Source organism: Oncorhynchus mykiss, chromosome 12 (assembly GCF_057628025.1).
Source record: "Oncorhynchus mykiss isolate SJ-2025 chromosome 12, ASM5762802v1, whole genome shotgun sequence".
Classification (NCBI taxonomy): domain Eukaryota; kingdom Metazoa; phylum Chordata; class Actinopteri; order Salmoniformes; family Salmonidae; genus Oncorhynchus; species Oncorhynchus mykiss.
Window position 1 is genome coordinate 33778072 of NC_143033.1, and position 24812 is coordinate 33802883.

Below are 24812 nucleotides of genomic sequence, written 5' to 3' on the forward strand. Positions count from 1 at the left end.
TATGTAAACAGTGAATTATAAGTGAAATAATATGTCTGTAAACTATTGTTGGAAAAATTACTTGTGTCATGCACAAAGTAGATGTCCAAACCGACTTGCCAAAATTATAGTTTGTTAACCAGAAATTTGAGGAATAGTTGAAAAACAAGTTTTAATAACTCCAACCTATGTGTATGTAAACTTCCGACTTCAACTGTATATATATATTTGTTTTATCCCAGCCCCAGTCTCACAGGAGGCGTTTTGCCTTTTGGTAGGCAGGCATCAAAAATAAGAATTTGTTCTTAACTGACTTGCCTAGTTAAATAAACTCAATTATGAGGTTGTGCGAGAGCGTGATCAAAAGACAATTTTTCTCTCTCAGACAGCATTCATCAGCTTATTCAAACAGGCCTGTGAAGGGGAGAGCGAGATGCAAATGGCAAGACTCAACTTGACAGAACACAATGAACTAGTTAAATCCGCCAGGCAGCTAGGCAGTTCATCTAGGCAGTTCATCTAGGCAGTTCATCTAGGCAGTTCATCTAGGCAGTTCATCTAGGCAGTTCATCTAGGCAGTTCATCTAGGCAGTTCATCCAGGCAGTTCATCTAGGCAGTTCATCTAGGCAGTTCAATAGCGTAAGTGCTCTGTGTGTTTAAGCACTTTTTTATAAGGCTGACTTACAGTGTTATTAATGGCGAGTTAAAACCAAATGACATCATGAGTTTGTGTGTGTGTGACCACCCAGACACAGTGGAAGCCTGCTTAATGGATCAGGCTCCACTCTGCTCTGACCTGGAAGCAGGTCCAGATTTCACTGCACCATACACCATCCAACACACTAAACCCACACATCTGCAACTGTGAACAGATTTTGGAAAATGATGTAGCACATGAAAAAAGCAGAAGATGCCTACTGTAAAATAATTCATGCTAACGGGGCTTAATAAGTATAATTACTTATGAGCAATGCTACTTGCAATGCATTGTTATTTTGAGTTCAATTCATTTAGATCGTTCAGCATATTGTTATTAACCCATCTTGGAAAGGAATTGATCAAATCAGCAGACATACCTACAATTAGAGTACTATAAATTAAAGTCAACAAAATACACCAGCTCATTCACCATGTATTCATCTCTTTGTTGCCTAGAGAATCCAGGTGAAAGCTATGATCCCTTATTGATGTAACTTGTTAAAGCCACTTCAATCAATGTAGATGAAGAGCAAGAGAGAGGATAAAGAAGGATTTTTAAGCCTTGAGAAAATTGAGACATTGATTGCGGCTGGGTTTTTCACGCTCTACAGTTTCCTTTGTGTGTCAACAATGGTCCACCACCCAAAGGACATCCAGCCAACTTGACACAAATGTGGGAAGCTTTGGAGTCAACATGGGCCATTATCCCTGTGGAACACTTTTGACACCTTGTAGAGTCCACACCTGAGGGAAAAAGGGGCGGGCGTGCAACTCAATATTAGGAAGGTGTCCTTAATGTTTTGTACTCTCAGTGTATACCAGTTAAGGCTGCTGGAAGACGTTGGAAGCTGCTCCTCTATGGCCTATGTTACACAAGGAATTGAAAGGCCTAAAGTAAGCAATACTACAACTGCTTTTCCACAATGTGTCTGGAGGAAAATAGAAGCTCTGCTCAGTCATGTACTACACAGCATGTTAAATGTATGAGTGGAATAGCGGCGAGGCCGTCACAAAGGCAGACACAAAAGCGGTGATATTTCTACAAAGAGCACATCATTAGCAGTTTGAAAAGGTTGAGTAGGAGAATGCTGAATAACCATGACTCATTCATAACCAGAGACACGAGACAGACTGCCACAAAGCTGAGAGCGAGAGAACGATAGTGGAAAAGAGAGGGAAAAAAAGAGAGGAAAAAAAGAGGGGGTGGAGCGAGAGAATGAGAAAGAGAGAGAGAAAGAGAGACGGGTGGAGAGAGAGTGGGGGAGAAAAAGAGAGCATACCCTAAGCTCTCCTTTACCTTCATAAATAAAGAAAGAGAAACATACTTGATAAGATCAACCACAGTTCGCCACTGAGTATCTTCATCCATAACTGTAGTGGACGGAGGAAGACCGGTCCACTATAGTTATGGATGAAGACCGGTCCACTACGGTTATGGATGAAGACCGGTCCACTATAGTTATGGATGAAGACCGGTCCACTACAGTTATGGATGAAGACCGGTCCACTACGGTTATGGATGAAGACCGGTCCACTATAGTTATGGATGAAGACCGGTCTACTACGGTTATGGATGAAGACCGGTCCACTACGGTTATGGATGAAGACCGGTCCACTACGGTTACGGATGAAGACCGGTCTACTACGGTTATGGATGAAGACTGGTCCACTACGGTTATGGATGAAGACCGGTCCACTATAGTTATGGATGAAGACCGGTCCACTACGGTTATGGATGAAGACCGGTCCACTATAGTTATGGATGAAGACCGGTCCACTACGGTTATGGATGAAGACCGGTCCACTATAGTTATGGATGAAGACCGGTCCACTACGGTTATGGATGAAGACCGGTCCACTACGGTTATGGATGAAGACCGGTCCACTATAGTTATGGATGAAGACCGGTCTACTACGGTTATGGATGAAGACCGGTCCACTACGGTTATGGATGAAGACCGGTCCACTACGGTTATGGATGAAGACCGGTCTACTACGGTTATGGATGAAGACCGGTCCACTACGGTTATGGATGAAGACCGGTCCACTATAGTTATGGATGAAGACCGGTCCACTACGGTTATGGATGAAGACCGGTCCACTATAGTTATGGATGAAGACCGGTCCACTACGGTTATGGATGAAGACCGGTCCACTATAGTTATGGATGAAGACAGGTCCACTATGGTTATGGATGAAGACCGGTCCACTATAGTTATGGATGAAGACAGGTCCACTACGGTTATGGATGAAGACCGGTCCACTATAGTTATGGATGAAGACAGGTCCACTACGGTTATGGATGAAGACCGGTCCACTATAGTTATGGATGAAGACAGGTCCACTATGGTTATGGATGAAGACCGGTCCACTATAGTTATGGATGAAGACAGGTCCACTACGGTTATGGATGAAGACCGGTCCACTATAGTTATGGATGAAGACAGGTCTACTACGGTTATGGATGAAGACAGGTCTACTACGGTTATGGATGAAGACCGGTCCACTACGGTTATGGATGAAGACCGGTCCACTACGGTTATGGATGAAGACCGGTCCACTACGGTTATGGATGAAGACAGGTCCACTACGGTTATGGATGAAGACCGGTCCACTACGGTTATGGATGAAGACCGGTCCACTACGGTTATGGATGAAGACCGGTCCACTACGGTTACAGATGAAGACCGGTCCACTACGGTTATGGATGAAGACCGGTCCACTATAGTTATGGATGAAGACCGGTCCACTACGGTTATGGATGAAGACCGGTCCACTACGGTTACGGATGAAGACCGGTCCACTACGGTTATGGATGAAGACCGGTCCACTATAGTTATGGATGAAGACCGGTCCACTACGGTTATGGATGAAGACCGTCCACTATAGTTATGGATGAAGACCGGTCCACTACGGTTATGGATGAAGACCGGTCCACTACGGTTATGGATGAAGACCGGTCCACTACGGTTATGGATGAAGACCGGTCCACTACGGTTATGGATGAAGACCGGTCTACTACGGTTATGGATGAAGACAGGTCTACTACGGTTATGGATGAAGACCGGTCCACTACGGTTATGGATGAAGACCGGTCCACTACGGTTATGGATGAAGACCGGTCCACTACGGTTATGGATGAAGACCGGTCCACTACGGTTATGGATGAAGACCGGTCCACTACGGTTACGGATGAAGACCGGTCCACTACGGTTACGGATGAAGACCGGTCCACTACGGTTACGGATGAAGACCGGTCCACTACGGTTACGGATGAAGACCGGTCCACTACGGTTACGGATGAAGACCGGTCCACTACGGTTATGCATGAAGACCGTATTGAAAATAAAAGAACCGTCATAACCATTAAAAAATGTATATCATTTTTTACGAACAGCTGAATGAAGACGGGACGGCCGGCCATTTGTGCAGTTGAGTCCGTTTCTGTGGTAACATGGACTCTTTACAACGTGATTAAACTTTGTTTCTCCTTGCTGAAAGAAGAAACTCAAGTCTATCGTTGCCTAGGCAATGCCCCCCAATGCGGCAGTAGCATAGACATAGAATGAATAGAACAAGCTTAGAACCTCTAACCCTGCAATTTGACTGGTGAACTCATGGGTACACTTGCAATGGCTGCCTGGTATTGTGATGCAATATTTTTCATGGTAATGTAGAATGTTCATTCAAATTATGTTAACTGATTTGGCTCATTCAATCGAATATATTTTTTTAATGTCAGGTGAATTGAGTCAACAACTTCCTGCTTTTCCTTCCTGATTTGCTCCTATGGGTACACTCGCAATTGGCCGCAAGTCCACCCATTATGCCATCATTGACTTGACGCCTGTTCTATGAATTCTATTTATATGTCAGCACATGCAGTCAGGGGTGAAGGAGAGGAGAAAATGTGTGTCAAATGTATTTTATATACTGTATCCTTTATTTTATTTTGCTATTCGAACGGTTATTATGGAGACAGCGGTCATTTGGCTGGCCAATTACCGCCATCCAAAATTCCATGACCGTCACAACCCTAGTTCTAATAGCTTAGAACCGTTCCGTTGCTCAGAGCTCTATGGTAAAACCACTGGAGGGCCAGTATGGAATGGAATAGAGGAACACCCCAGAGTTCAATTCCACTATCTCACATTCTAAAGGTCTCTGGTATTTGTGGTGACTCAGAGCAAACCCCCTCTTCTTCTCTGCTAGTGAATGCTTGCAGAATAAGACAACGTCTCGAGTGTATACAGTGGCAAGGCTGTCTGAAGCCTCTACAGGCGAGGGGAGCAGTAAATTACTCCTGCCTTGTTCTCCGTCTCCTGTGTTTATGATAGCACATCCAGACCAACATTGGTGCCTAGCAGCAGACTTCAACAGATCCCGAGTCAGCAAACACACACTCAGATATACACATGCACAGGTACACACGCACAGGTACACACGCACTGCTGGCACGTGCCTTACAGAGACAAACACTTGTTTCACTCTCTCTACATCTCTCTCTCTGTTCAGAAAAAAAGAAAAGGAAAACATCCTGTGAGGTGATCTGATATCCTGATTGTGTTGGATGTTCAACAACAGCAGACCCATGGTGAGTTCATTTCACACACAGGAGCCTTACAGGCTGGGGACTGGAGATGGGGAGCCCAGATCTGAAGGAAGAACAGAAGAAGAAGAGATTCCATTTGTATCTCTCCTCTTTCATTATTCCTTATCTCTGCTTGCTCCCAAGAGCAGCACAACCAGCCCCCTTCACTAAAACTACTGCAGCGCAGCGCTTTGTCATGCGGGGCTGTGCTCAACAGATCAAGACAACAATCACGACGCCTGCTGCTTGCTGCATCAGAGACAAGCCACAGGCTTAGGAGAATCATAACATGCACAGCCTAGCAATATGACGACGCAGTCTGGCGTCGTAATGTAACAGACGCGGATCAGGTCTGACTGGAACCATTCCCATTAAGCTACTGTATAAAACTACCTTTCTAGCTCAATGCACTGCCAGTCACATTGACTAGGCTATAAAAAAAGTGTTAGCAGATCCCAAACCAACTGATCCCTATGCATGTGTGTAATGTATTAGGTTAGGCAGTAGGCCGACAGTATAGCGCAGTAACCACACACAGAGCAGAGAGACAGAGTAGAGACATTACCAAGCCCAGACACCACAGCACCCTAATGAGAGGCAAACATATTCAGCGTCAGTCGAGCACACACAACTTTTCCCTCATTAAATAAACATAAGGGGGGCACCAAGTGGTAATGATTATGTAACCAGGGTGTGTAGGTGCCTTCTAAAGGGCAGTGTGGGGGATATTCACTTACAGCCTTACGGATACCAGTCAAAAGCATTAGCTCAATGAAAGACTCCACTAAACCATCCACTTGGAATCCTTCCGATCCAACAGCCCTGAGTTGCCACCTGTCTATTTGGTCTTGTTAGCCTTAAATACGCTAAGATATGATGCGGGAGCTTGATTGATCCAACCCCATGTTGGATGATAAGTAGTAAATAGATGGAAAGACAATCATCTTGAACTAAAATCAATCAAATCATGGCAGACATAGTAGATTGGATGTTCCCTTTGAAGCCCTAAGCCTCTTCAGATGAACTCATTCCTCCTAATTGATGACAGATGCAAAAGCAAACAAAGTATTTGCTTGAACAGGCAGAGAGAAAGAGATCACTCACTGTGACTGCACTGGGTCAGCGTTGTTATTCTATATTCATGCACATCTGCACATTTTGGGTCGGCAACGTAGCCTAGTGGTTAGAGCGTTGGACTAGTAACCGAAAGGTTGCAAGTTCAAATCCCCGAGCTGACAAGGTACAAATCTGTCGTTCTGCCCCTGAACAAGGCAGTTAACCCACTGTTCGTAGGCTGTCATTGAAAATAATAATTTGTTCTTAACTGACTTGCCTAGTGAAATAAATAAAAATCTAGGATTTTTAGTCAATGCAGTCGTTACCACTTTGGACCTACACATTTACTATTATCGGAGGATCATTTAGGGGTAGAAACTACGCAAAACAAACAACCCCTAGGAAAGAACTAATAAGATGTGGGCTATATCGACTGGCAGCAGCAATCAGTAATTCTACAATTGAATACACAATTTAATTAGACACTCTTCGATTTTAGACATTCACTTACTAATATGATATTCATTTAGCCGAGCGGACCATGAACACACTGCTGTATCTCAAACCATCCCAAATCCACAAAGAAAGAGAAGAGGAGGAGGCTTATTGGGATGACGCCAATACAGAGAATGAATAATGGGGAAAGAGGAGGAAAAGGGGAGGGGGTTAGAGGGAGAGAGGGAGTGAGAGAGGTGAGGATTCAGAGTCAAGCTGACAGTTTGAGGCCCAGTTAGTTTGCCTCACAACTTCTCCACCACACACTAGGTTGCCCACTGGAGTGTAACACTGCAATATTCACCACCCAATAGCATGTTGTTCATTCATTGTTACATGTCTGTTCCTGTGCAGTACCATTAATAATTGTTACCCTCCCCCTTCTTGCTCAATCATCTCTTCCATAATTCAGACCACTATAGGGAGAAGGGAGTAATCCTGTATTTGTGTAGGTAAGTGCCGTTAACAAAAAGTTGTTTGCTCACGGTGGTGAAGCCGGGACAACAATGGTGGTAGAAAAACAGCTCTTTCCAATACATCTTGAAATGTAATGCTTGATTTAACAAGACCTTTTTATGTGATTCACAGAAGAAAATGGACCCTGGGAGGCGAGGGAGGAATAGTGAATAGCAGTGGGCGATATTGAAGGCTGAGTTTCTAGCGCTGAGGACAGCTGAGTTCCTCTCTCCTCTCCTAACCCCCAAAAACAACTGCTCCCCGGGTGCCGATGACGTGGATTAACGCAGCCACCCGCACCTCTCTGATTCAGAGGGTTGGGTTAAATGAGGAAGACAAATTTTGGTTGAATGCATTCAGTTGTGCAACTGACTAGATATCCCCTTTCCCTTTACTGCAAAACCAAACTGCTGTTTGTCAGGCTAGGGAGGCAGCAGACTCATAGCAAGGCACTTAACCCTAATTGCTCCAGGGCGATGTACTGTATAATGGTGACCCTGGCCGTGATCCCACTCCCTGTGGGTGTCTCAGAGGGAGTTGGGACATGCAACAACAAAAAACATTTCCATTACACACTTGTAACAGGACAAATTAAAGCACCACCCAAATTATTATTATTTTATTATAGCAGCAGTGTCATTCTACATCTCTCGCTCTCTGCACCTGTTAGTGTGTGGGTAGCACTCTTCTGCAGTCAATTACCAAAAGCACCCTCTTTGGTCTCATGGGTGGAATGATTCCTATTTTTCATAATTTCATAACTAATAAAGTTTTATTTAATTAAACGCTGAAAATGCGGTGATTCTATGTCAAACGGTTTGGTTATATTTCAGTCTTCTGTGATGTATATAAAGTGTAATATTGAGATGCAAACTCAAAATGGAATACATTTCAACATATGATATGGTACAAGTTGCTCTTGCTGCGGGCGATTCCCTGATCCACCTCTACGCAGACGACACCATTCTATATACTTCCGGCCTGTCCTTGGATACTGTGCTATCTAACCTCCAAACGAGCTTCAATGCCATACAACACTCCTTCCGTGGCCTCCAACTGCTCTTAAACGCTAGTAAAACCAAATGCATGCTTTTCAACCGTTCGCTGCCTGCACCCGCACGCCTGACTAGCATCACCACCCTGGATGGTTCCGACCTTGAATATGTGGACATCTATAAGTACCTAGGTGTCTGGCTAGACTGTAAACTCTCCTTCCAGACTCATGTCAAACATCTCCAATCGAAAATCAAATCTATTCCGCAACAAAGCCTCCTTCACTCACGCCGCCAAACTTACCCTAGTAAAACTGACTATCCTACCGATCCTTGACTTTGGCGATGTCATCTACAAAATTGCTTCCAACACTCTACTCAGCAAACTGGATGCAGTTTATCACAGTGCCATCCGTTTTGTCACTAAAGCACCTTATACCACCCACCACTGCGACCTATATGCTCTAGTCGGCTGGCCCTCGCTACATATTCGTCGCCAGACCCACTGGCTCCAGGTCATCTACAAGTCCATGCTAGGTAAAGCTCCGCCTTATCTCAGTTCACTGGTCACGATGGCAACACCCACCCGTAACACGCGCTCCAGCAGGTGTATCTCACTGATCATCCCTAAAGCCAACACCTCATTTGGCCGCCTTTCGTTCCAGTTCTCTGCTGCCTGTGACTGGAACGAATTGCAAAAATCGCTGAAGTTGGAGACTTTTATCTCCCTCACCAACTTCAAACATCTGCTATCTGAGCAGCTAACCGATCGCTGCAGCTGTACATAGTCTATCGGTAAATAGCCCACCCATTTCTACCTACCTCATCCCCATACTGTTTTTATTTATTTTATTTTCTGCCCTTTTGCACACCAATATCTCTACCTGTACATGACCATCTGATCATTTATCACTCCAGTGTTAATCTGCAAAATGTTAATTATTCGCCTACCTCCTCATGCCTTTTGCACACAATGTATATAGACTCTCCTTTTTTCTACTGTATTATTGACTTGTTAATTGTTTACTCCATGTGTAACTCTGTGTTGTCTGTTCACACTGCTATGCTTTATCTTGGCCAGGTCGCAGTTGCAAATGAGAACTTGTTCTCAACTAGCTTACCTGGTTAAATAAAGGTGAAATAAAAATAATAACAATAAAGTGTCTTCTTTTTAAAAATTCCAGAACCATGTGTGTGAGGTGTATACTTGTGCTTCAAAGTAGATTTGTTTAAGACTACCAATAATAATTCTGAGTGACCCTGATTTAGCCCACTGCAGTAAAAGGTTAATGGTTTTTATCTGAACACAAGGCCATTCTCTCTCTCACCCCCCCATCTACCTCCATGGGCTCTCCAACTGACAGGAGTGGTTTAGCCTAGTTAGCACACAGATTAGCCCAGCAGGATCACACTATGGTCTTTAGCCTCACTGATTTAACCAACAGGCATCCGCGAGCTTCCTATCCGAAACAGTTATATTATATATTCTGAAAACATTTTGCATTTTTTGCATCGTTTTGGTCTTCGGCAAGGGTTTTTTCGGCTGTTCGTGCACACTACAATTTTCCTGACGCAAGCCGAAGTTCGGTCGTCGAAGTCTATGCCCCTTCGTCTGTGATTGGTCTACAGTAAGGATTATTTAATGAAGACATACAATTGCACGACTAAGACCTCGGCAAAAACGTCCATTCATTCCAGATATCTTGAGTTATCTTAGATTAATTCAGACTATTTTGAGGAAGTGCATAATGGCTACCGTGTCTCAAGAGGGACAAACAGCACTATTGCTCTTTTTAAAGCAAAGGTATTTTAAGGAAGTATGCGAGGCCCATTTCTGCTAGGAGCAAAGCGAACCTAGTATGCAGACACCTTTAACCATGATACATTAGCAAGGGGGAGAAATAACACGCTCACTAGAATCAAGCTTACTTGTCTGGAGTTAAACTGAGTAGCCAGGGGAAGCAGGCTAGCTACTTTGTCTGCAATTTCCTGGAAGTGTGTGTGGGAGAAAATGTAGGAAACCTTTCAGCATGAGATGTAGGCCCAGAAATAACTAAGTACATGGCTGAATTTAGTGTGTCCTACATATTACCCTCTCCTCTGTCCTTCCCTCCAGTGATGTGATGTTTCTTATGGGACAGCATGGCTTCAGCATGGCAGGCAAGGTTGCTTAGCAACTGGGTACAGCAAGCACATAATTAGACTGCACTGATGCTCACTCAAACCTCTATAACCTGTCTCACTCCATCCTCCATAATCTGACTCCCTCAAACCTCTATAACCTGATCTCACTCAAACCTCTATAACCTGTCTCTGTCTCACTCAAACCTCTATAACCTGTCTCACTCCATCCTCCATAACCTGTCTCACTCCATCCTCCATAATCTGACTCCCTCAAACCTCTATAACCTGTCTCACTCCATCCTCCATAATCTGACTCCCTCAACACTCTATAACCTGTCTCACTCCATCCTCCATAATCTGACTCACTCAAACCTCCATAATCGGACTCACTCCATCCTCCATAATCTGACTCACTCCATCCTCCATAATCTGACTCACTCAACACTCTATAACCGGTCACACTCCATCCTCCATAATCTGACTCACTCAACACTCTATAACCGGTCACACTCCATCCTCCATAATCTGACTCACTCAACACTCTATAACCTGTCTCACTCCATCCTCCATAATCTGACTCACTCAACACTCTATAACCTCTCACTCAAGCCTCCATAATGTGTCTCAATCCAACCTCCATAAGGTGTATAACTCAATCCTCTAGAACCTGTCTGAGTACTTGTTGCTACCTCGATCCATCAATACATAACAAACCTGAACATTTTCTCTTTAAGAGAAACTCTGGAAACTAAACTGAGCTTTTCTAATACAGCTTTCCTAATACAAAGGAATCACATTTTGGAAGTGTAAGTCAAATCTCTTTGATTACAACGGCAACATAGGAATGGTTGGGAAACGTGCCGCTGCATTGTGCTTCTCCCAAGTAATGACAAAACACTGAAATGGTTGGGAAACGTGCCGCTGCATTGTGCTTCTCCCAAGTAATGACAAAACACTGAAATGGTTGGGAAACGTGCCGCTGCATTGTGCTTCTCCCAAGTAATGACAAAACACTGAAATGGTTGGGAAACGTGCCGCTGCATTGTGCTTCTCCCAAGTAATGACAAAACACTGAAATGGTTGGGAAACGTGCCGCTGCATTGTGCTTCTCCCAAGTAATGACAAAACACTGAAATGGTTGGGAAACGTGCCGCTGCATTGTGCATTCTCCCAAGTAATGACAAAACACTGAAATGGTTGGGAAACGTGCCGCTGCATTGTGCATTCTCCCAAGTAATGACAAAACACTGAAATGGTTGGGAAACGTGCCGCTGCATTGTGCTTCTCCCAAGTAATGACAAAACACTGAAATGGTTGGGAAACGTGCCGCTGCATTGTGCATTCTCCCAAGTAATGACAAAACACTGAAATGGTTGGGAAACGTGCCGCTGCATTGTGCTTCTCCCAAGTAATGACAAAACACTGAAATGGTTGGGAAACGTGCCGCTGCATTGTGCTTCTCCCAAGTAATGACAAAACACTGAAATGGTTGGGAAACGTGCCGCTGCATTGTGCTTCTCCCAAGTAATGACAAAACACTGAAATGGTTGGGAAACGTGCCGCTGCATTGTGCATTCTCCCAAGTAATGACAAAACACTGAAATGGTTGGGAAACGTGCCGCTGCATTGTGCATTCTCCCAAGTAATGACAAAACACTGAAATGGTTGGGAAACGTGCCGCTGCATTGTGCTTCTCCCAAGTAATGACAAAACACTGAAATGGTTGGGAAACGTGCCGCTGCATTGTGCATTCTCCCAAGTAATGACAAAACACTGAAATGGTTGGGAAACGTGCCGCTGCATTGTGCTTCTCCCAAGTAATGACAAAACACTGAAATGGTTGGGAAACGTGCCGCTGCATTGTGCTTCTCCCAAGTAATGACAAAACACTGAAATTGAAAATGGTTGAGGACAAACAAAACACTTAGTGCAAATAAAGGTTGTGATACAAATTAAGAACATGCAGTACCACATCCATCTCCAACATTCCTGCACAACACTCTGCACAATACAAACCAGCAACTATTCAACAGCCTTTCAGGATAGTGTGTTAACTAAATATTAAGAGATCTATTCCAGCCATGTCCAACATGTCCAATAATGACTAAATACCATTGTACATATATGTGCTCGGGGCTAACACTGCAATTAATGTAGAGTTAAAACAACAGGTTAGTGCATGCGGTTCTATGTGAGGTGAGGTCTATTTCCTCCTCCTAATATAAAACTCTATAAACTGAGGCTCTCCTCCTGCTCTCCAGAGACCTGCCACTTGCACTATTTATAGGCTGTAGTGTAGACATTAAAGCTAGCAATGGAGCGTGAACCCATAGGCCTCAGCCATGCTAATTAGAAACAGAGTGAAAGCGAGCTCCAGGGCAGTGCTGCTGCTAGAGGGAAAAAGACACGGTGAGCCATACTGGAAACGTGATAAAATAGCATTCCTTAGCTAGATACAGTAGAGAGAGAGAATAATCAGTAACTCCCAAACCCTGTGTGTGTGTGTGTGTGTGTGTGTGTGTGTGTGTGTGTGTGTGTGTGTGTGTGTGTGTGTGTGTGTGTGTGTGTGTGTGTGTGTGTGTGTGTGTGTGTGTACAAGACGTGATGAATCAAATGCACAAAGAGATGATGTATGTATTTCACACCATGAAGAAGGCAACCGGCCACATGAGGAGGATGTCTAATGAAGAATCCTAAATTTGTTTCTGTTGCATTAGGGTTCTCTGAAATAAACGTTTGAGGCTCATTTAGCCACCAAACATGTTTGCTTTGCAAATTCATTATGATATTTACATATAAATATAACTGATTAAAATCAGTTGAGTAGAACATTCAAAAAATACTTGGTTGAGCAAATTACCAGATGAAATGTATAATTGTTAATTTGACTCTTTGACTAATCCCTTTTAGGAATGACACATAATGACACATAATGACATGCATATTAACTTTCTATTTTCCAATGACTCATTCATTAGAAGGAAGTGTGAGTGGGGAACATAGATTGTTGTTTTATGTCTCTGGTGAAGTGTTTGCTTTCCCCACTAACAGACCAGATCATGTGATTCATGAGCAGCAGTGACAAGTGTTTGTCCAACAGTGTCACAGACAGAGCACAGCTTATGGCTACTGACGGGATGCTTTACACTCTATGGAAAGGAATCATTCAACAGGCACTCTAGACCAGAGAAACACTGCGTTACTTCCTAGTCCCTGGCAATAGGGATTTAGACAGAACTCCAATGTAGGGAAGGACACAGATGAGGCACTGACGGTGTAGCTAAACCAGTTTGTTTTTATAAATCATAAGTTCACCTGGGGTCACAGGCCCTGTCCTTACTATCTGAGCTGTGCTTCGCTTTCCCAAGCTAACCATTTGGCATCTCAGCCCTGCTGTTAACATGGTTTAACATCATTTGTTTGTTTCATTTTGCAGGCGGAGGTGTGCATTTCATAGGTTGAAAAAACTACATTTCAAGAGTCGAGAAAACAAAAGAGGCCAGAATGAAAATGCAACAAATATTTATTTAAAACATGAATCTGATTAAGGTCCAAGATGGTCTCTCTCCTCAGTTAAGATATTTTTTAAGCTTGTCTGATCTCATTGACCTCCTGATACAATGATGGCCTTTTACTCTCTCTACCTCCCCTTTTTCCTCTCTCTTTCTCTGTTCTCGCTCTCCCTTCTCCCTCTCAATCCCTCTCCCTCTCGGACGGCAGCCATTATATGCTTGGCTGCTACATGTAGCTTAAATCCACAGAAAAAAAGGATGAAGGTGTTTGTTTTCAAACCCTGCTCCTCCCATTCATGAAGTTAACAGAAACCTCTTAATGGACATAATACAATGTCATTACCACCTCCATTAGCTATAGAATAAACAAATCACCTTCCATTTGCATCTAGGCAAAGTAACAAAATAGTCCACAATCAACACAACCCCCTTTCTGAGGGTCTGCAAAAGGTACCCAGATTGTTGATTGAACATCAAGTCCTGCTCAACAGCACTACAACATCAAGTCCTGCTCAACAGCACTACAACATCAAGTCCTGCTCAACAGCACTACAACATCAAGTCCTGCTCAACAGCACTAGAACATCAAGTCCTGTTCAACAGCACTAGAACATCAAGTCCTGCTCAACAGCATTAGAACATCAAGTCCTGCTCAACAGCACTAGAACATCAAGTCCTGCTCAACAGCATTAGAACATCAAGTCCTGCTCAACAGCACTAGAACATCAAGTCCTGCTCAACAGCACTAGAACATAAAGTCCTGCTCAACAGCACTACAACATCAAGTCCTGCTCAACAGCACTACAACATCAAGTCCTGCTCAACAGCACTACAACATCAAGTCCTGCTTAACCAGTTGCATCTCTAGGGGCGCTATTTCATTTTTGGATAAAAAACGTTCCCGTTTTAAGCGCAATATTTTGTCACGAAAAGATGCTCGACTATGCATATTCTTGACAGTTTTGGAAAGAAAACACTCTGAAGTTTCAGAATCTGCAAAGATTTTGTCTGTAAGTGCCCCAGAACTCATTCTACAGGCGAAACCAAGATGATAATTCAAACAGGAAATGAGCAGAATTTCTGAAGCTCTGTTTTCTAATGTCTCCTTATATGGCTGTGAATGCGACAGGAATAAGCTTAGACCTTCTGCCGTTTCCCCAAGATGTCGGCAGCATTGTGACGTATTTGTAGGCATATCATTGGAAGATTGGCCATAAGAGACTACATTTTCCAGGGGTCCGCCCGGTGTCCTTTGTCTAAATTTGTGCGTAATCTTCAGGTGCGGGCATTTTCTCCTGGGATTCAGGAGAGAAAGCACACTTCCACGAACGATATATCATCGAAGAGATATGTGAAAAACACCTTGAGGATTGATTCTAAACAACGTTTGCCATGTTTTCAGTCGATATTATGGAGTTAATTTGGAAAAAAGTTCGCGTTTTGAGGACTGAATTTTCGTTTTTTTTTGGTAGCCAAATGTGATGTACAAAACGAAGCTATTTCTAATACACAAAGAATCTTTTTGGAAAAACTGAGCATCTGCTATCTAACTGAGAGTCTCCTCATTGAAAACATCTGAAGTTCTTCAAAGGTAAATGATTTTATTTGAAGGCTTTTATGTTTTTGTTGAAATGTTGCGTGCTGGATGCTAACGCTAATGCTAACGCTAAATGCTAACGCTAAATGCTACGCTAGCTAGCTACTTTTACACAAATGATTGTTTTCCTATGGTTGAGAAGCATATTTTGAAAATCTGAGATGACAGTGTTGTTTACAAAAGGCTAAGCTTGAGAGATGGCATATTTATTTCATTTCATTTGCGATTTTCATGAATAGTTAACGTTGTGTTATGCTAATGAGCTTGCTGATAGATTTACACAATCCTGGATACAGGGGTTTTTTCATAGCTAAACGTGACGCAGAAAACGGAGCGATTTGTCCTAAACAAAATAATCTTTCAGGAAAAACTGAACATTTGCTATCTGAGAGTCTCCTCATTGAAAACATCTGAAGTTCTTCAAAGGTAAATTATTTTATTTGAATGCTTTTCTGTTTTTTTGTGTAAATGTTGCCAGCTGAATGCTAATGCTAAATGCTACGCTAAATGCTACGTTAGCCATCAATACTGTTACACAAATGCTTGTTTTGCAATGGTTGAGAAGCATATTTTGAAAATCTGAGATGACAGTGTTGTTAACAAAAGGCTAAGCTTGAGAGCTAGCATATTTATTTCATTTCATTTGCGATTTTCATGAATAGTTAACGTTGCGTTATGGTAATGAGCTTGAGTCTGTATTCACGATCCCGGATCCGGGATGGGGAGATCAGAAAGGTTAACAGCACTACAACATCAAGTCCTGCTCAACAGCACTAGAACATCAAGTCCTGCTCAACAGCACTACAACATCAAGTCCTGCTCAACAGCACTATCACAAAGTGCTATTGGTGCAAATCCCATCATTAGTACCTTCACATGTCTCCCTTACGACTCTGTGGCCTAACCTTCTGCCTGGAGTCTGGGCCTATTATAGCCTGTCACAGCGACTAAACACCAGCTCACTGTAGAGGAGTGATCCACATGTACCCAACTGGTACCCACCCCTCTGGTCAAGTGTGGTCTTTCACTGTTGGGCCTTTTATTGTTATTTCCCCAGCAATAACACACACAGGAGGGACTGAGAGAGCAATCAGCAGCCTCTTCAAACAGTGGGTATGTTTACAGTGTTTGTTCCCAGGTAATGCAGGCCAGACTGCACTTGCTTAGCACCATAGGGAGCTTCACCTTATACACCGCAGCATGTAAACGGAAGAGCAGTGGACGAGAAGAGAATGAGTGAGATCTACTGCTCAGTGCCGAGGCCTGGTACAACATGCCATCTAGGCCTACAGTCAGCTGAACCACCTGTTGACTCTGACCCCCCCTCCCTCCCTCATCACTGCCTCACACACTCCACCACAGCCCTAGAAGGAGCAGATGGAGTCAGTGTAACATTATGTCTGTGTTTAGCACATGATCAAAACCCTGCTTTAAATGTTCAAGTCTACCTGGCTGCTACAGCCAGTACAGCTGCTCCTCTGTCTACTCTGTGACCCAACAGCCAGTACAGCTGCTCCTCTCAGTCTACTCTGTGACCCAACCGCCAGTACGCTCCTCTCAGTCTACTCTGTGACCCAACAGCCAGTACAGCTCCTCTCAGTCTACTCTGTGACCCAACAGCCAGTACACCTGCTCCTCTCAGTGTACTCTGTGACCCAACAGCCAGTGCGCTCCTCTCAGTCTACTCTGTGACCCAACAGCCAGTACAGCTGCTCCTCTCAGTCTACTCTGTGACCCAACAGCCAGTACAGCTGCTCCTCTCAGTCTACTCTGTGACCCAACAGCCAGTACAGCTGCTCCTCTGTCTACTCTGTGACCCAACAGCCTGTACAGCTGCTCCTCTCAGTCTACTCTGTGACCCAACAGCCAGTACAGCTGCTCCTCTCAGTCTACTCTGTGACCCAACAGCCAGTACAGCTGCTCCTCTCAGTCTACTCTGTGACCCAACAGCCAGTACAGCTGCTCCTCTCAGTCTACTCTGTGACCCAACAGCCAGTACAGCTGCTCCTCTCAGTCTACTCTGTGACCCAACAGGTGCTTGTCTGGCATCAACTCACATCGTCCCAAAAGTCAGGAGGGGAGTTCCGTTTACCTTCACACAACCGCCAACAAAATGGGTGGATGAAATGTGGAAAGGTGGGTTTATCTGCATCAGTGGAGGCTGGTGGGAGGAGCTATAGGAGGACAGGCTCATTGTAATGGCTGGAATGGAATGAATGGAAAGGTATCAAACACATGAAATCTATGGAAACCACGTTTGACCCCATTCCATTGATGCCATTCCAGCCATTACAATGAACCCATCCTCCTATAATTCCTTCCACCAGCCTCCTCTGAACTGCATGTAACACAATAATTAAGAGAGGAACAGATCCAACATACGATTTGCTAAACTGTTGCGAGGAGATAATGATTCTATAAATTAATCCCATCAGCAGAGGATGTCAACAGAACAAATAGAGGTCTTGGAACTGCAACTGGATTTGAAACTGCAGCCTGAACATTTAATTACATAATTACCAGCGTTTTAGCAATGCATTAAACTTTAATTGACTTAATCAGTTATCTCAAAATAGTCGAACAAAACGTCTCCGCGCACCAGCTGTCCACCGACGACTCAATTTGATGGGAATATGCAAATTGGGATACTCCAAATGAGTTAGAGGTGGGTTCACGCTACACCAGCAAATTACTACCATGATGATCCACCCAACAGCTCCTCACCCGTGCAGCCCCCTTCTCCATACCCCCTTCCCCCCTCATCCAGCCCCCCTTCCAATCCTGCCACTATTAAGCTGAAATTGTCCTGCAAGTAACATGATTTCCAGAGGTGGCACAAGGTGTTTTTAGGAGGGGACTTCAGAAGTGTAATTATCAGAGGCGAGGATATGAATGTTGCTAAAAACACCCCTACCCCTCTGTTATTAGTGTCTATATGGGGTAAATGTAACCCTGCATTCATTCACAGGACAACAAAAGATCCAGGCCCCTCTTTAGCACTGAAGCATATCAACATATAGACAGTGGTAGAGGTGGAGGGAGAGATTACAAGAGGTGAGAGATCGTTAACCCTAACCCAAAACCAAATAAAAAAGAGATGGACATGTAATATCTCATTAGTCTTGTAAATATCAGCAAATATTTGCAATTGTATACACTGAGTATCATATCTGACGCATCTCAACAATATAGGCTATCAGATAGTAGAAAGAAACACTCACACACTTCCCTAATAGGCCTGGAGAGGCTGGCCAATCCGACACCGGCTCTTTAAATAAATCTCTTTAAGAAATTGGCTGTGATGAATCGCCGCAGAATGAACCATCTGTGTTAAGTCTGGGAATGAATGATCTTAGACAATAAGTACAGTACATTTGATTCAAGGAAGACCAGTTCCTTTTCAATTAGCCACGCTAATGAAATATTACAGATGAGGAAAATATCATTAAACCCACTAGGCTAATACCATTATTTATTACATGGCACAGTTTCCACTCTCTGTGCCTGCTGTTAATCAGCCAAATCAATTATTCTGACAGATTCTACTTTGCAGACTGAGGATACACACACGCGCACACACACTCCACAGACACACATAGAGACACAGATAGAGAAGACAGGAAATAACTAAAAAGAAAGGGAGAGGTATAGCCCTGCAATACACATAACGATAACACCCTTCACTGCTTCATCTTTTCTCTTTTTCAAATATCCATATCAAGTCAATCCACACTGTGAAGTGTATTTAATGTCCCCCTCAATGACCCCTACTTACTCCAGCAGTACCCTCACGGAGGTTCTGATTGCTTTGGGACACAGAGAGGTCTATGGCTAAGTAACATGCCCTACAGCCTGAGTGCTGTGCACTGTGTGTGCCTCTCCCTCAGGCTGAACGCAGGCTCTCGATGCATGCCCGACTGCTGGATCTAGTGTTCTAAATGTTTATAGGGACCAGGCTCCTGGGATAAGGGGGAATTGAGTGATGCTTAGGAAATATGAAATGGTCTGGTTAATCTATTGTGGTCCTGAAAAAATGCACTAAAACAAATTATATAATGTGTAGTAAGAGATATTGATTACTCTGTACTGTCCAAATATAAGCTCTGTATGGCTGGTAAGAGGGTAGTTCATAGGCATAGAATATAATACTAAATTCTAAAATATATCTAATAGGGATTTTATATGTAGAGCTAGAGAGTAACTATTGTAACCTGATATGTTATAAAGCCCTGTCAGTCACTTGGGTAGGTCTTGGGATGCCCTGTGAGTCACGGTGTTGTCATGGGGGAATACAGTATGTCACCGGAATGTAGAGTCTGTGTGGCCCCAATGACAGCTTGTTGTATCACCTGCCTGTCTACCTGTCAGACATGTCAAACTTTGCCCTCCAGAGCCACTGCTAACTCTCCCTGGCAGCTTTTAACCTCTCAGGAGTGCCCTATCCAGAGAGCTGTCATAAAGGCTTTGCAATACCAAGAGTATACCCATAGAAATAGAATGGCTAGAATGGGAATAGCCCCTCACACCACGGCAAATGTGACAGTACATGCATGGGTACAGTACACTCAAATATCATTATATTTATTTATATAAGTAAAACCTCTACATTTTTGTTAGGCTGTGAAAATGATTTCACACAACTGACTGAGTTGAACCATTGACTTGAGCAGCATAGCGAATGATGTGTCAGAGCAGCGGATTCCCCCTTACATCACATCAGGACTGACATTGACAAAGCTTTATGGTAGACTGATGTCAGGGAGAAATGTGGGCCACCTGTCCTTGTCTGTTACACGCAACCTGTCACAGATAGAGTGAGAGAGCGAGAGCATGACATAAAAGGGAGGGCAGACAGGCTGAGACTCAGTCAGAACCCAACCCAGAGAGTGACTGGAGGAGAACCCAGAGCCCAGGCAGTGATGGCAGCACAGCTTGAAGCGCATCCTGTGGTTAAGTAAGAGTGCACAGTGCTCCAGAGCTTCTTTTGTACTGAATAAATACTGGGCTGTCAGCTGGAGTGGGCCCATCCAGACTGATCTAGGATCTGAGTCTGTCATCTCTTGACTCATCCAATCCCATTTTCAAAAACTTCCAACGCACACTCACACACAAAAGCACTGCAATCATCAACACTGTGGGGAACACAACATAGTTATATAGTTAGCTCCAAAACAAAATGTCAAATAACTGTGAGCATTCCCATGTGTAGAACATTAGTACATTCCACCCCAGCCAGGTGGCATTGAGGGAGGGAGGGAGGGAGGGAGGGAGGGAGGGAGGGAGGGACAGACAGAGCTTGACGAGCTTCAGAAGAGCTTTCTACAGAGAGAGTAATCACTCTGATAAGGCTGTTTGTGTAAGGATCACAGTGAGAGAGGAATTCTACCACATGGAACGCAGCGAGACCCATGTGAAAATAGAGATAGCATTAGATTAGAGGCATAGACAAAACTGCCAGCAGACAAGCAGTTACCAGAAAATGTCTAAAACACGAGAGAATTGAACAGCTTCAAAAAAAGGAAAAGTATGGTAAAATCGTGTCCCTAGCTATCTTAGAAAGCGGGAGCCTCAGTGGTAGGGTTTTCATAGCATTTAATGATTATATTCCTCTGAGACACCAACTGTAGACACACACACACAGACACATGGTCTCTTAGTCCCAGCACAGCGGTTTTCCTGGGCCGGGCACATTGAACGTCTGTGTGTGTGCGCACAGACTTTAGCCCTGCTGGCTGGCCTTACCCTGCACAATCGAGATGAGGTGCACTGGGCCTGACCACTGACAAGAGGCAGGCTCACACACACACACACTAGGGCTGACCCCATTTAGTCGTTTGGTCAATTGTTTGGTCGATAGGCTGCTGGTAGACCGAGATTTTTTAGTCAAGCTGTTGTAAATATATTAAACAAATGTTTTATGGCACAAGCAACCTGTGTGGGTCCTGTGTGAGGCAGTTGGTCGAATATGGCGCTTGCAATGCCAAGGTTGTAGGTTTGATTCCCACGGGGGACCAGTATGAAAATGTATTCAAGCACTACTGTAAGTCGCTCTGGATAAGACATATAACGTAATTGTAAATGAGACACCTGTCTCAGTTTACTAATCCATTGCAGAGGCTGCGGGGGATGGCACACTAGTATTACCAGTAGTACAATTTCTAAATCGACAATTTCTAAATCAACAATAATTAATCGGAATGGACGATTAATTAGGGCCGATTTCAAGTTTTCATAGCAATCGGTAATCGGCATTTGTGGACACCGATCATGTCCGATTACATTGCACTCCACGAGGAGACTGCGTGGCAGGCTGACTACCTGTTATGCGAGTGCAGCAAGGAGCCAAGGTAAGGTGCTAGCTAGCATTAAACTTATCTTATAAAAAAAACAATCAATCTTAACATAATCACTAGTTAACTACACATGGTGGATGATATTACTAGTTTATCTAGCTTGTCCTGCGTTGCATATAATCAATGTGGTGCCTGTTAATTTATCATTGAATCACAGCCTACTTCACCAAACGGTTATTTAACAAGCGCATTCGCGAAAAAGCACTGTCGTTGCACCAATGGGTACCTAACCATAAACATCAACGCCTTTCTTAAAATCAATACACAAGTATATATTTTTTAAACCTACATATTTAGTTAATATCGCCTGCTAACATGAATTTCTTTTAACTAGGGAAATTGTGTCACTTCTCTTGCGTTCTGTGCAACAGAGTCAGGGTATATGCAGCAGTTTGGGCCGCCTGGCTCTGTGTGAACTGTGTGAAGACCAACTTCAATGTGTTAGGGTGCCTGTATCAGTTTTGCATTTAAGACACTGAGGAGAAGAGGAAGTGGGGTTTTAGTATGTCTGCGATTTGGGGATATATGCAATCTGTGTATTATTCTTAATTGGATTGCTCTAGTACAATTACATATAGATATTGTTTTTGCATATCTCCAAATGTCCTCCCACATCTCTTCGTCAATAGTAACAGACAATTCTTTCTCCCACACTTGTTTCACCCTCTGTGTTGACAGCAGAAAAGGACCTTACAGCATCATAAAACCGACTTACAGACATTTTCCTTTGTGAGAAAAAAAGCATTCTTTCAATGACAGACATATCAGGGTTACCAATTAAGGTGGTGCTCTTCAGAATAAAATGTCTTACTTGTAGGAAGCGGAAAAAGTCCTGCTTTGGGAGTCGATATTTCTCGACCATCTGCTCAAATGACAATAAAATCTTATTAGCAAATAAGTCATTTAGTCTGCATATGCCCTTATTAAGCCAAAAGTGAAAGCCAGCATCCAGCAATCCTGGACCACAATCTGGGTTGGTAAGAAGTGGGGTAAGAGCAGAGGTTAGTTTGGACCTTCCCAGGAAGCGTTGAACTGACCTCCATACTTTGAGTGTGTTAAGTGTAATGGGATTATTGCAGTTATCTTCTACAGACTTGAAACTTCTGAAAAATAAAATATCCTGTAAGGGGTATTTTGAAAGAGAAGTCTCAATGTCTAACCAAATAGAGGAGTCATCGTTTGTGATCCAGTCAGAAATATAACATAGGTGGGCACACCACTGATAGAACCTGATATTGGGCAGATCCAAGCCACCCATAGAACTTGGCAGCTGCAATATTGCCATCTTAAGTCTTGGCTTGCGTTTACTTAATATAAAGGAACTTAGCCATCCATTTACATCCTTTATTACCTTATTGTAGAGTAATACTGGGATCATTTGGATTGGGTAAAGTAGTCTAGGTAAAATGTTCCTTTTCAAGAGGGATATTCTACCCTACCAAGAAATCGGGAGAGAGTTCCAGCACTCCAGATCTTATTGTATCAAACAAGGGAACAACATTGGCTTTGTACATTTGCTGGAATGTAGGAGTTACAAATATACCCAGATACATAAAACCTGAGGGAGACCATTTAAAAGGGAAGGGGGGAGAGGTATTAGGTACAGAGTGAAGGTTACCAAGTGGCATAACCTCTGATTTAGTTAAGTTAATCTTGTAGCCTGAGAATTCGCTGAATAATTCAATAATATTAATAAGAGATGTAATTGAAGTCTCGGGACTAGAGATGAATATAAGGACATCATCAGCATACAAGCTTATTTTATGGTGAACATCACCACTGAGCAGCCCCTGTATAGCAGGCGTTACCCTGATGGCCTCGGCCAGTGGTTCCATAACGAGTGCAAAGAAGAGAGGGGACAAAGGACAGCCCTGTCTGGTACCTCTGTATATAGAAAAGCTATTTGACCTTAGCCCATTAGTAAGGACAGCAGCATGAGGATCATCATATAAAACTTTGACCCATTTTATAAAGTTGTCCCCTAGACCAAATTTATTTAGAGCAAAGAATAGGTAAGACCACTCCACACGATCAAATGCTTTCTCAGCATCTAGGGAGAGCACAAGACCATCCATAGCACTTTGTTGGTAGGCTCACTACAAAACTCACTACAAAATCCGTCTGGTCCTGGGGCCTTACCATTTTGCAAATTCTTAATTGCGAACATTATCTCTTCCTCGGTAATAGGGGCATTAAGGAGAGACCTCTGTTCTTCGGAGATAGTAGGGAGATCAATCTTAGAAAATAAGTTCTCCATTAATTTGGGTGCATCATTTGGCAGTTCTGAGGCATAAAGGTTTGCATAAAATTTCTTAAATGAGTAATTTATCAATTTATTTTCATATAATTGATTGCCATCAGAATCAGTAATAGTGGCAATTGACTGAGAGTCAGCTCTCTTTTTAGCTAGGTATGCCAAGTACTTTCCTGGCTTATCGCCATGTTCATATAGCTTTTGCCTGACAAATCTCATTTTCTTTTCAGCGTCCTGTATTAGGAGAGAGTCCATCGTTGATCTAAGGACTGATATTTCCTTTAATAGGGCAGGAGTGGGAGTTTTAATGTAGTCCTTCTCTTTAATTCCTAATTCACCCTCTTCACGCTTTTTCCGTCTCTTAGTGGCTGTGTATGACATAATCAGCCCCCTGGCGTACGCTTTACAGGTCTGCCAAAGGAGCGAGGGGTTATCTGTTGATTGAGAGTTAATAGTGAAAAATGCTTTAAAATCTGTAATAAAATATGATGTAAATGTATGGTCTTTAAGAATGGTTGTATTCAACCTCCAATGTCTTGACAGATTGAATGCCCCCTTGAGTTTTATGTCCAGGATCACCTCTGCATGATCAGATATTACTATGCTTCCTATCCTAGCGGATAAAACAGACTGAAAAGACATCCTGGGCATAAAAAAGTAATCTATTCTAGTCTGACATCCATGAGGTGCAGAGAAAAAAAGT

At 43.3% G+C, this 24812-nt stretch overlaps 1 protein-coding gene and 1 long non-coding RNA gene across 9 annotated transcripts in view; one reads left to right on the plus strand and one right to left on the minus strand.

Moving 5' to 3' along the window:
- LOC110537471 (autism susceptibility gene 2 protein) overlaps positions 1-24812 on the minus strand; it is a 488828-nt gene that overhangs the window by 390142 nt on the left and 73874 nt on the right. The window lies entirely within an intron of this gene.
- Positions 5193-7545, plus strand: LOC149979149 (uncharacterized). The gene is made up of 3 exons (XR_016485042.1): positions 5193-5273; positions 7234-7273; positions 7410-7545. It is a non-coding gene; the product is annotated as an uncharacterized LOC149979149 (long non-coding RNA).